We start from the raw sequence: 14,270 nt of genomic DNA, 5'->3' as shown, positions 1-14,270 counted from the left end.
ATAGGAAAGCACAGAAAGTTTCAATCATCTAAGGGAAAGCTAGGCTATTGTAACTAAACTCAGTGGTTTAAATACTTTGTGTGATTAATATCACACATCAAAGGGACAGAGACATAGACTTCTACAGTGCTAGGAACACCTAGTGAAGGCCAGCGGAGAGACTTATATTTAGACAGGTTGCTTACTAATCCATTCACACCTTCAGTAGTCCAAGGGCCCCAACGCGCGCCAACAAGTGTATTTATATGTAGTGATTGTTATGCTGGCCAGCGCATGGTAACTTTTTGTGTAATTGCATGCATTAATATATGTATAGGAAATATAGAGAGTGTAGTTATTAATTGAATATATATGTCATGCAAGGTTACTGTGTGAAGTCATATTATGCTTGTTCTAATGTTGAAGTCATTAATTGAAGCCGTATGTTATGTAAAAGTTATTTATTGAATTTTAAATGTTTTCACTGTAAAGTTATGCTTATTGCTTTAAGAAAGTAAACTTACCTTTTTATAAATACGGTTGTACCTCTGTTCGTTTAGAGCCAAAAAGGAAATAAGTATAATATCAGTATTATTTATGTGGTAGCCACATACCTGCAGGTGAAAAGGTGGTTACACTGTCCTTTGCTATAATTATCGCATATATTTGTTTTGTCATAAAATAACATGAATGTAATCGTTAAAAATATAACTATATCGGGAATAATAACTGTATATAGCGGGCATAATACTATGTATAATCATGTACTATATAATAATTAATGTAACTGTTAAAAATATAACTGTATATAACAGGAATAATAACTGTATATAGCGGGCATAATGCTATGTATAATCATGTACTGTATAATAATGAATGTAATTGTTAAAAATATAACTGTATATAACGGGAATAATAACTGTATATAGCGGGCATAATACTGTGTATACATGTAATCATGTACTGTATAATCATGACATTTTTTGGATTGCTTGATAAAAATCTTTCAGGATTTACTGTGAGGTCAAATCCTGACCTGGTCGAGTGCTGGAAGTGATAGAGTCGCGAGTCACTTGCAGAGGTGTAAAAGTGATTTTGATTTGGGACTCCGCGGATCCAAGGCCTGGTAGGATGAAGGGGGATGAGCAACTCAATAATCAGTACTGTGGCAGTAAGTTACTGCTTGATGACATCCAGGAGTAGCACTTATGTGCCCAAAGAAGGGTCACGCCGTAAGGTCTGCCAGCGTCGCTGGATCGTTGGATGGGCAATATGCACTGTTTCTCATTTTTTGAAAGCCTTAGTCTGTTTATATAGAGGCTCCTGTAGTCATTAACCAGATTTTTAAAGTGTGTCCATTTCTGGGTCTATCTTGTTTTAGGCACTTAGAAGTGGGGTTTGGCTGGAGGGATGTATATTATCTTAATTTTTTTTTGTCATAAAATAACATGAATGTAATCGTTAAAAATATAACTGTATATAATGGGCATAATAACTGTATATAATGGGCATAACACTGTGTATAATCATGTATTGTATTATCATGACATTTTGGGGGATTGCTTGGTAAAAATGTTTCAGGATTTACTGTGAGGTCAAATCGTGACCTGATCGAGTGCTGGAAGTGATAGAGTCGCGAGTCACTTGCAGAGGTGTAAAAGTGATTTTGATTTGGGACTCCGCGGATCCAAGGCCTGGTAGGATGAAGGGGGATGAGCAACTCAATAATCAGTACTGTGGCAGTAAGTTACTGCTTGATGACATCCAGGAGTAGCACTTATGTGCCCAAAGAAGGGTCACGCCGTAAGGTCTGCCAGCGTCGCTGGATCGTTGGATGGGCAATATGCACTGTTTCTCATTTTTTGAAAGCCTTAGTCTGTTTATATAGAGGCTCCTGTAGTCATTAACCAGATTTTTAAAGTGTGTCCATTTCTGGGTCTATCTTGTTTTAGGCACTTAGAAGTGGGGTTTGGCTGGAGGGATGTATATTATCTTAATTTTTTTTTGTCATAAAATAACATGAATGTAATCGTTAAAAATATAACTGTATATAATGGGCATAATAACTGTATATAATGGGCATAACACTGTGTATAATCATGTATTGTATTATCATGACATTTTGGGGGATTGCTTGGTAAAAATGTTTCAGGATTTACTGTGAGGTCAAATCGTGACCTGATCGAGTGCTGGAGGTGATAGAGTCGCGAGTCACTTGTATAGGATTTTGATTTGGGACTCCGCGGATCCAAAAAGAAGAAGGGGGATGAGCAAATCAGTACTGTGGCAGGAAGTGACTGCTTGATGACATCCAGGAGTAGCACTTACCTGCCCGAAGAAGAATCATGCCGTGAGGTCTGCCAGCGTCGCTGGATCGTTGGATGCGTAATATGCACTGTTTCTCATTTTTTGAAAGCCTCAGGCGGAGATTGTCTAAGGTGAAAATGCGGTAAAAACCCCGTTATCTTGGTTTTTACCACATTTCGGGATGCTCTAAGCATCCCCCGCTGGGTTACCGCGGGGGGTGGCATCGCCAGAAAAATCTGGCGATGCCCTATAGAAGCCAATGGGCTTCTAACGCGAACCCACTGCCACCCCGCATGGACCCCCGCCGCCCAGCACGGACCCCCGCCGCCCCGCATTGCCCCCTCACCTGTGTCCGGGCAGCACAGAGCTGTGCTGCCTGGACTTGTGACCTCCTCACTGCACTGACCCTCTTCCGGGTGCAGGGAGGAGGAGAGCCCGGCGCAGCAGCGCTGGGTGTGGGAGGGAGGGGAGAGCCGCCGGGACCTGCTGTGACCCTGCGACTCTCACCGCAAAGGACAGCTCTTAAAGCAAGAGCTGTCCTTTGCTATAATTATCGCATATATTTGTTTTGTCATAAAATAACATGAATGTAATCGTTAAAAATATAACTATATATCGGGAATAATAACTGTATATAGCGGGCATAATACTATGTATAATCATGTACTATATAATAATAAATGTAACTGTTAAAAATATAACTGTATATAACGGGAATAATAACTGTATATAGCGGGCATAATACTATGTATAATCATGTACTGTATAATAATGAATGTAATTGTTAAAAATATAACTGTATATAACGGGAATAATAACTGTATATAGCGGGCATAATACTGTGTATACATGTAATCATGTACTGTATAATCATGACATTTTTGGGATTGCTTGAAAAAAATCTTTCAGGATTTACTGTGAGGTCAAATCCTGACCTGGTCGAGTGCTGGAAGTGATAGAGTCGCGAGTCAATTGCAGAGGTGTAAAAGTGATTTTGATTTGGGACTCCGCGGATCCAAGGCCTGGTAGGATGAAGGGGGATGAGCAACTCAATAATCAGTACTGTGGCAGTAAGTTACTGCTTGATGACATCCAGGAGTAGCACTTATGTGCCCAAAGAAGGGTCACGCCGTAAGGTCTGCCAGCGTCGCTGGATCGTTGGATGGGCAATATGCACTGTTTCTCATTTTTTGAAAGCCTCAGTCTGTTTATATAGAGGCTCCTGTAGTCATTAACCAGATTTTTAAAGTGTGTCCATTTCTGGGTCTATCTTGTTTTAGGCACTTAGAATTGGGGTTTGGCTGGAGGGATGTATATTATCTTAATTTTTTTTTTTTTGTCATAAAATAACATGAATGTAATAGTTAAAAATATAACTGTATATAATGGGCATAATAACTGTATATAATGGGCATAACACTGTGTATAATCATGTATTGTATTATCATGACATTTTGGGGGATTGCTTGATAAAAATCTTTCAGGATTTACTGTGAGGTCAAATCCTGACCTGGTCGAGTGCTGGAAGTGATAGAGTCGCGAGTCACTTGCAGAGGTGTAAAAGTGATTTTGATTTGGGACTCCGCGGATCCAAGGCCTGGTAGGATGAAGGGGGATGAGCAACTCAATAATCAGTACTGTGGCAGTAAGTTACTGCTTGATGACATCCAGGAGTAGCACTTATGTGCCCAAAGAAGGGTCACGCCGTAAGGTCTGCCAGCGTCGCTGGATCGTTGGATGGGCAATATGCACTGTTTCTCATTTTTTGAAAGCCTCAGTCTGTTTATATAGAGGCTCCTGTAGTCATTAACCAGATTTTTAAAGTGTGTCCATTTCTGGGTCTATCTTGTTTTAGGCACTTAGAATTGGGGTTTGGCTGGAGGGATGTATATTATCTTAATTTTTTTTTTTTTGTCATAAAATAACATGAATGTAATAGTTAAAAATATAACTGTATATAATGGGCATAATAACTGTATATAATGGGCATAACACTGTGTATAATCATGTATTGTATTATCATGACATTTTGGGGGATTGCTTGATAAAAATCTTTCAGGATTTACTGTGAGGTCAAATCCTGACCTGGTCGAGTGCTGGAAGTGATAGAGTCGCGAGTCACTTGCAGAGGTGTAAAAGTGATTTTGATTTGGGACTCCGCGGATCCAAGGCCTGGTAGGATGAAGGGGGATGAGCAACTCAATAATCAGTACTGTGGCAGTAAGTTACTGCTTGATGACATCCAGGAGTAGCACTTATGTGCCCAAAGAAGGGTCACGCCGTAAGGTCTGCCAGCGTCGCTGGATCGTTGGATGGGCAATATGCACTGTTTCTCATTTTTTGAAAGCCTTAGTCTGTTTATATAGAGGCTCCTGTAGTCATTAACCAGATTTTTAAAGTGTGTCCATTTCTGGGTCTATCTTGTTTTAGGCACTTAGAAGTGGGGTTTGGCTGGAGGGATGTATATTATCTTAATTTTTTTTTTTTTGTCATAAAATAACATGAATGTAATAGTTAAAAATATAACTGTATATAATGGGCATAATAACTGTATATAATGGGCATAACACTGTGTATAATCATGTATTGTATTATCATGACATTTTGGGGGATTGCTTGATAAAAATCTTTCAGGATTTACTGTGAGGTCAAATCCTGACCTGGTCGAGTGCTGGAAGTGATAGAGTCGCGAGTCACTTGCAGAGGTGTAAAAGTGATTTTGATTTGGGACTCCGCGGATCCAAGGCCTGGTAGGATGAAGGGGGATGAGCAACTCAATAATCAGTACTGTGGCAGTAAGTTACTGCTTGATGACATCCAGGAGTAGCACTTATGTGCCCAAAGAAGGGTCACGCCGTAAGGTCTGCCAGCGTCGCTGGATCGTTGGATGGGCAATATGCACTGTTTCTCATTTTTTGAAAGCCTTAGTCTGTTTATATAGAGGCTCCTGTAGTCATTAACCAGATTTTTAAAGTGTGTCCATTTCTGGGTCTATCTTGTTTTAGGCACTTAGAAGTGGGGTTTGGCTGGAGGGATGTATATTATCTTAATTTTTTTTTTGTCATAAAATAACATGAATGTAATCGTTAAAAATATAACTGTATATAATGGGCATAATAACTGTATATAATGGGCATAACACTGTGTATAATCATGTATTGTATTATCATGACATTTTGGGGGATTGCTTGGTAAAAATGTTTCAGGATTTACTGTGAGGTCAAATCGTGACCTGATCGAGTGCTGGAGGTGATAGAGTCGCGAGTCACTTGTATAGGATTTTGATTTGGGACTCCGCGGATCCAAAAAGAAGAAGGGGGATGAGCAAATCAGTACTGTGGCAGGAAGTGACTGCTTGATGACATCCAGGAGTAGCACTTACCTGCCCGAAGAAGAATCATGCCGTGAGGTCTGCCAGCGTCGCTGGATCGTTGGATGCGTAATATGCACTGTTTCTCATTTTTTGAAAGCCTCAGGCGGAGATTGTCTAAGGTGAAAATGCGGTAAAAACCCCGTTATCTTGGTTTTTACCGCATTTCGGGATGCTCTAAGCATCCCCCGCTGGGTTACCGCGGCGGGTGGCATCGCCAGAAAAATCTGGCGATGCCCTATAGAAGCCAATGGGCTTCTAACGCGAACCCACTGCCACCCCGCATGGACCCCCGCCGCCCAGCACGGACCCCCGCCGCCCCGCATTGCCCCCTCACCTGTGTCCGGGCAGCACAGAGCTGTGCTGCCTGGACTTGTGACCTCCTCACTGCACTGACCCTCTTCCGGGTGCAGGGAGGAGGAGAGCCCGGCGCAGCAGCGCTGGGTGTGGGAGGGAGGGGAGAGCCGCCGGGACCTGCTGTGACCCTGCGACTCTCACCGCAAAGGACAGCTCTTAAAGCAAGAGCTGTCCTTTGCTATAATTATCGCATATATTTGTTTTGTCATAAAATAACATGAATGTAATCGTTAAAAATATAACTATATATCGGGAATAATAACTGTATATAGCGGGCATAATACTATGTATAATCATGTACTATATAATAATGAATGTAACTGTTAAAAATATAACTGTATATAACGGGAATAATAACTGTATATAGCGGGCATAATACTATGTATAATCATGTACTGTATAATAATGAATGTAATTGTTAAAAATATAACTGTATATAACGGGAATAATAACTGTATATAGCGGGCATAATACTGTGTATACATGTAATCATGTACTGTATAATCATGACATTTTTGGGATTGCTTGAAAAAAATCTTTCAGGATTTACTGTGAGGTCAAATCCTGACCTGGTCGAGTGCTGGAAGTGATAGAGTCGCGAGTCAATTGCAGAGGTGTAAAAGTGATTTTGATTTGGGACTCCGCGGATCCAAGGCCTGGTAGGATGAAGGGGGATGAGCAACTCAATAATCAGTACTGTGGCAGTAAGTTACTGCTTGATGACATCCAGGAGTAGCACTTATGTGCCCAAAGAAGGGTCACGCCGTAAGGTCTGCCAGCGTCGCTGGATCGTTGGATGGGCAATATGCACTGTTTCTCATTTTTTGAAAGCCTCAGTCTGTTTATATAGAGGCTCCTGTAGTCATTAACCAGATTTTTAAAGTGTGTCCATTTCTGGGTCTATCTTGTTTTAGGCACTTAGAATTGGGGTTTGGCTGGAGGGATGTATATTATCTTAATTTTTTTTTTTTGTCATAAAATAACATGAATGTAATAGTTAAAAATATAACTGTATATAATGGGCATAATAACTGTATATAATGGGCATAACACTGTGTATAATCATGTATTGTATTATCATGACATTTTGGGGGATTACTTGGTAAAAATGTTTCAGGATTTACTGTGAGGTCAAATCGTGACCTGGTCGAGTGCTGGAGGTGATAGAGTCGCGAGTCACTTGTATAGGTGTAAAAGAGATTTTGATTTGGGACTCCGCGGATCCAAGAAGAAGAAGGGGGATGAGCAAATCAGTACTGTGGCAGGAAGTGACTGCTTGATGACATCCAGGAGTAGCACTTACCTGCCCGAAGAAGAATCATGCCGTGAGGTCTGCCAGAGTCGCTGGATCGTTGGATGCGTAATATGCACTGTTTCTCATTTTTTGAAAGCCTCAGGGGGAGATTGTCTAAGGTGAAAATGCGGTAAAACCCCCATTATCGGGGTTTTTACCGCATTGCGGGATGCTCTAAGCATCCCCCGCTGGGTTACCACGGCGGGTGGCATCGCCAGAAAAATCTGGCGATGCCCCATAGAAGCCAATGGGCTTCTAACGCGAACCCACTGCCGCCCCGCACGGACCCCCGCCGCCCCGCATTGCCCCCTCACCTGTGTCCGGGCAGCACAGAGCTGTGCTGCCTGGACTTGTGACCTCCTCCCTGCACTGGTCCTCTTCCGGGTGCAGGGAGGAGGAGAGCCTGGCGCAGCAGCGCCGGGTGTGGGAGGGAGGGGAGAGCCGCCGGGACCTGCTGTGACCCGGCGACTCTCAACGCAAAGGACAGCTCTTAAAGCAAGAGCTGTTGTAACCCTGATAAAGGTTTAAACAGATATATATATAAGCAGAGATGTGATCCGATGCATGGGGGTTAATATTGAGTTTATCTCTGATAGGTTGTCATTGGTCAATGTGTGAGGTGAAGACAGATCAGTGATTGTATTTCCACTGAAGTTGATGGAGACGTGTTGTATCTTAATGTGTATTTGTACATATAGTTTATTTATTTGTACATTCTGTGAAATGTAAATCCTTACATTTACTTCTGAAAATGAAAAGTTATGTTGTAAGCTCTTGTACATATATGGCAATGTTCGATGAACAACAAAACATGACAGAGTCTTGTGAAACAGTAAAAAATGTATATATTGGAGTATTGTTCCTGCTTTATAATATAATACAGTGAAAATAATTCAACAGTATTGTCAGCTTAAAGTTGTAAGGACATTTATTTACATACAGACTCAGGTGTATTGTGAGTGCCTGAGGTAATATGCATCTGCTACCAATCAAAACAGCTGATGCTGGGCAGGAAAGAAAGGGTGTCTCGAGCCAGTTGATTTTCCTGCTCAGCTGGCCTCAGGGACAGGTCAGCTGACCCTGCTGAAGGAGTATAAAAGGGCTGTCAATACAGCACGGAGGGAGATCTGGATACACCTCTCCCCAGTGCTCCCCCCTGTGCCTGGCCAGCCGGAGCTGTAAGAATCTGAGCTGTAGACAAGCGGCCAGGCACGGGGGGGGGGGGGGAAGGAGAAGAGAAGCCAGAAGGGGTGCCTTCAAGCTTCTCTGGAAGGAAAGCCGCTGAAGGAGCCACTGACAGGGTGCTGCAGGACGCTGCCCCTCAGAGACGCTGCTGCCGGGGAGAAGCCGAAGGACGTCCCTCTAACGCCCATCACCGAAGGCTCTGTCCAGTTGGGGAAGGAGCTGCTCACCGCCCACCGACCAGCTGTTCCCAGACGCCGCTGTTTGAAGCCAGAAGCCGCCGCTTAGCACTAGGGAAGCGCTGCCCCTGTCACGCCCCCTCTACACCCTGGTGACATAGGCAGTCACCAGCGGGAGATGGGAGGAGAGGTGCTGACAAGCGAGGAGAGGAGCCGCTCACCAGTTCACCAGCCGCAAGAGGGAAGCGCAGCCGTCCATCCAAAGACGCCGCCCACTGCCAGCAGCGCCGCACAAGTTAGGAGGAGAGGCGCCGACAAGAGGGGAAGGGAGCCGCCTCTTTGCAGCCGCCCACAAACCAGCTGAGACGCCAGGAGAGTGTGACGCCCCATCCACGCCCCTCTACACCCGGGCTCCGCCTGCCTCACTAGCAGCGCTGCCTGCGGGAGACGGGAGGAGGCGTGGGGAAGGTAACCTGCTGAGGGTGAAGCCGCAGCCCACCTGCCAGGGAGGCCCTGTTGCCCAGCAGGCACATACTGCTTCCCCACCTACCGCCCAGCATTAAAGCCTGTGCCCCTCTACACCCAGGTACTACCTGCGGGAGACGGGAGGAGGCACCTTCAGGCTTAAAGCCAAGCAAGAAAGAGACTTACGGGCATCATCCCTATAACAGCTGCCAGATCGGGTGAGCTAATGTTGCTTATGTACTCTAACACCATAGGATCCCCGGACACTTATCTCGGCTCCACTTAAAGACAGCGAGCTGTAATAGAAATAGCCTAATAGCTTCCTACTGCACAGGACAGGAGACTATGTAGCAATTGCCCCCTGGGCTTACAGCCAAACGATTATAGGAAAGCACAGAAAGTTTCAATCATCTAAGGGAAAGCTAGGCTATTGTAACTAAACTCAGTGGTTTAAATACTTTGTGTGATTAATATCACACATCAAAGGGACAGAGACATAGACTTCTATAGTGCTAGGAACACCTAGTGAAGGCCAGCGGAGAGACTTATATTTAGACAGGTTGCTTACTAATCAATTCACACCTTCAGTAGTCCAAGGGCCCCAACGCGCGCCAACAAGTGTATTTATATGAAGTGATTGTTATGCTGGCCAGCGCATGGTAACTTTTTGTGTAATTGCATGCATTAATATATGTATAGGAAATATAGAGAGTGTAGTTATTAATTGAATATATATGTCATGCAAGGATACTGTGTAAAGTCATATTCTGCTTGTTCTAATGTTGAAGTCATTAATTGAAGCCGTATGTTATGTAAAAGTTATTTATTGAATTTTAAATGTTTTCACTGTAAAGTTATGCTTATTGCTTTAAGAAAGTAAACTTACCTTTTTATAAATACGGTTGTACCTCTGTTCGTTTAGAGCCTAAAAGGAAATAAGTATAATATCAGTATTATTTATGTGGTAGCCACATACCTGCAGGTGAAAAGGTGGTTACACTGTCCTTTGCTATAATTATCGCATATATTTGTTTTGTCATAAAATAACATGAATGTAATCGTTAAAAATATAACTATATATCGGGAATAATAACTGTATATAGCGGGCATAATACTATGTATAATCATGTACTATATAATAATGAATGTAATTGTTAAAAATATAACTGTATATAACGGGAATAATAACTGTATATAGCGGGCATAATACTATGTATAATCATGTACAGTATAATAATGAATGTAATTGTTAAAAATATAACTGTATATAACGGGAATAATAACTGTATATAGCGTGCATAATACTGTGTATACATGTAATCATGTACTGTATAATCATGACATTTTTGGGATTGCTTGATAAAAATCTTTCAGGATTTACTGTGAGGTCAAATCCTGACCTGGTCGAGTGCTGGAAGTGATAGAGTCGCGAGTCACTTGCAAAGGTGTAAAAGTGATTTTGATTTGGGACTCCGCGGATCCAAGGCCTGGTAGGATGAAGGGGGATGAGCAACTCAATAATCAGTACTGTGGCAGTAAGTTACTGCTTGATGACATCCAGGAGTAGCACTTATGTGCCCAAAGAAGGGTCACGCCGTAAGATCTGCCAGCATCGCTGGATCGTTGGATGGGCAATATACACTGTTTCTCATTTTTTGAAAGCCTCAGTCTGTTTATATAGAGGCTCCTGTAGTCATTAACCAGATTTTTAAAGTGTGTCCATTTCTGGGTCTATCTTGTTTTAGGCACTTAGAAGTGGGGTTTGGCTGGAGGGATGTATATTATCTTAATTTTTTTTTTTTGGTCATAAAATAACATGAATGTAATCGTTAAAAATATAACTGTATATAATGGGCATAATAACTGTATATAATGGGCATAACACTGTGTATAATCATGTATTGTATTATCATGACATTTTGGGGGATTGCTTGGTAAAAATGTTTCAGGATTTACTGTGAGGTCAAATCGTGACCTGTTCGACTGCTGGAGGTGATAGAGTCGCGAGTCACTTGTATAGGTGTAAAAGAGATTTTGATTTGGGACTCCGCGGATCCAAGAAGAAGAAGGGGGATGAGCAAATCAGTACTGTGGCAGGAAGTGACTGCTTGATGACATCCAGGAGTAGCACTTACCTGCCCGAAGAAGAATCATGCCGTGAGGTCTGCCAGCGTCGCTGGATCGTTGGATGCGTAATATGCACTGTTTCTCATTTTTTGAAAGCCTCAGGGGGAGATTGTCTAAGGTGGAAATGCGGTAAAACCCCCATTATCAGGGTTTTTACCGCATTGCGGGATGCTCTAAGCATCCCCCGCTGGGTTACCGCAGTGGGTGGCATCGCCAGAAAAATCTGGCGATGCCCCATAGAAGCCAATGGGCTTCTAACGCAAACCCACTGCCGCCCCGCACGGACCCCCGCCGCCCCGCATTGCCCCCTCACCTGTGTCCGGGCAGCACAGAGCTGTGCTGCCTGGACTTGTGACCTCCTCCCTGCACTGATCCTCTTCCGGGTGCAGGGAGGAGGAGAGCCCGGCGCTGCAGCGCCGGGTGTGGGAGGGAGGGGAGAGCCGCCGGGACCTGCTGTGACCCGGCGACTCTCACCGCAAAGGACAGCTCTTAAAGCAAGAGCTGTCCTTTACTATAATTATCACATATATTTGTTTTGTCATAAAATAACATGAATGTAATCGTTAAAAATATAACTATATATCGGGAATAATAACTGTATATAGCGGGCATAATACTATGTATAATCATGTACTATATAATAATGAATGTAACTGTTAAAAATATAACTGTATATAACGGGAATAATAACTGTATATAGATGGCATAATGCTATGTATAATCATGTACTGTATAATAATGAATGTAATTGTTAAAAATATAACTGTATATAACGGGAATAATAACTGTATATAGCGGGCATAATACTGTGTATACATGTAATCATGTACTGTATAATCATGACATTTTTGGGATTGCTTGAAAAAAATCTTTTAGGATTTACTGTGAGGTCAAATCCTGACCTGGTCGAGTGCTGGAAGTGATAGAGTCGCGAGTCAATTGCAGAGGTGTAAAAGTGATTTTGATTTGGGACTCCGCGGATCCAAGGCCTGGTAGGATGAAGGGGGATGAGCAACTCAATAATCAGTACTGTGGCAGTAAGTTACTGCTTGAAGACATCCAGGAGTAGCACTTATGCGCCCAAAGAAGGGTCACGCCGTAAGGTCTGCCAGCGTCGCTGGATCGTTGGATGGGCAATATGCACTGTTTCTCATTTTTTGAAAGCCTCAGTCTGTTTATATAGAGGCTCCTGTAGTCATTAACCAGATTTTTAAAGTGTGTCCATTTCTGGGTCTATCTTGTTTTAGGCACTTAGAATTGGGGTTTGGCTGGAGGGATGTATATTATCTTAATTTTTTTTTTTTGTCATAAAATAACATGAATGTAATAGTTAAAAATATAACTGTATATAATGGGCATAATAACTGTATATAATGGGCATAATACTGTGTATAATCATGTATTGTATTATCATGACATTTTGGGGGATTGCTTGGTAAAAATGTTTCAGGATTTACTGTGAGGTCAAATCGTGACCTGGTCGAGTGCTGGAGGTGATAGAGTCGCGAGTCACTTGTATAGGTGTAAAAGAGATTTTGATTTGGGACTCCGCGGATCCAAGAAGAAGAAGGGGGATGAGCAAATCAGTACTGTGGCAGGAAGTGACTGCTTGATGACATCCAGGAGTAGCACTTACCTGCCCGAAGAAGAATCATGCCGTGAGGTCTGCCAGCGTCGCTGGATCGTTGGATGCGTAATATGCACTGTTTCTCATTTTTTGAAAGCCTCAGGGGGAGATTGTCTAAGGTGGAAATGCGGTAAAACCCCCATTATCAGGGTTTTTACCGCATTGCGGGATGCTCTAAGCATCCCCCGCTGGGTTACCGCAGTGGGTGGCATCGCCAGAAAAATCTGGCGATGCCCCATAGAAGCCAATGGGCTTCTAACGCAAACCCACTGCCGCCCCGCACGGACCCCCGCCGCCCCGCATTGCCCCCTCACCTGTGTCCGGGCAGCACAGAGCTGTGCTGCCTGGACTTGTGACCTCCTCCCTGCACTGATCCTCTTCCGGGTGCAGGGAGGAGGAGAGCCCGGCGCTGCAGCGCCGGGTGTGGGAGGGAGGGGAGAGCCGCCGGGACCTGCTGTGACCCGGCGACTCTCACCGCAAAGGACAGCTCTTAAAGCAAGAGCTGTCCTTTACTATAATTATCACATATATTTGTTTTGTCATAAAATAACATGAATGTAATCGTTAAAAATATAACTATATATCGGGAATAATAACTGTATATAGCGGGCATAATACTATGTATAATCATGTACTATATAATAATGAATGTAACTGTTAAAAATATAACTGTATATAACGGGAATAATAACTGTATATAGATGGCATAATGCTATGTATAATCATGTACTGTATAATAATGAATGTAATTGTTAAAAATATAACTGTATATAACGGGAATAATAACTGTATATAGCGGGCATAATACTGTGTATACATGTAATCATGTACTGTATAATCATGACATTTTTGGGATTGCTTGAAAAAAATCTTTTAGGATTTACTGTGAGGTCAAATCCTGACCTGGTCGAGTGCTGGAAGTGATAGAGTCGCGAGTCAATTGCAGAGGTGTAAAAGTGATTTTGATTTGGGACTCCGCGGATCCAAGGCCTGGTAGGATGAAGGGGGATGAGCAACTCAATAATCAGTACTGTGGCAGTAAGTTACTGCTTGAAGACATCCAGGAGTAGCACTTATGCGCCCAAAGAAGGGTCACGCCGTAAGGTCTGCCAGCGTCGCTGGATCGTTGGATGGGCAATATGCACTGTTTCTCATTTTTTGAAAGCCTCAGTCTGTTTATATAGAGGCTCCTGTAGTCATTAACCAGATTTTTAAAGTGTGTCCATTTCTGGGTCTATCTTGTTTTAGGCACTTAGAATTGGGGTTTGGCTGGAGGGATGTATATTATCTTAATTTTTTTTTTTTGTCATAAAATAACATGAATGTAATAGTTAAAAATATAACTGTATATAATGGGCATAATAACTGTATATAATGGGCATA

The sequence above is a fragment of the Crinia signifera genome, chromosome 2 (assembly GCF_055691185.1).
Source record: "Crinia signifera chromosome 2, ASM5569118v1, whole genome shotgun sequence".
Taxonomy (NCBI): domain Eukaryota; kingdom Metazoa; phylum Chordata; class Amphibia; order Anura; family Myobatrachidae; genus Crinia; species Crinia signifera.
This window is presented reverse-complemented; position numbering follows the sequence as displayed.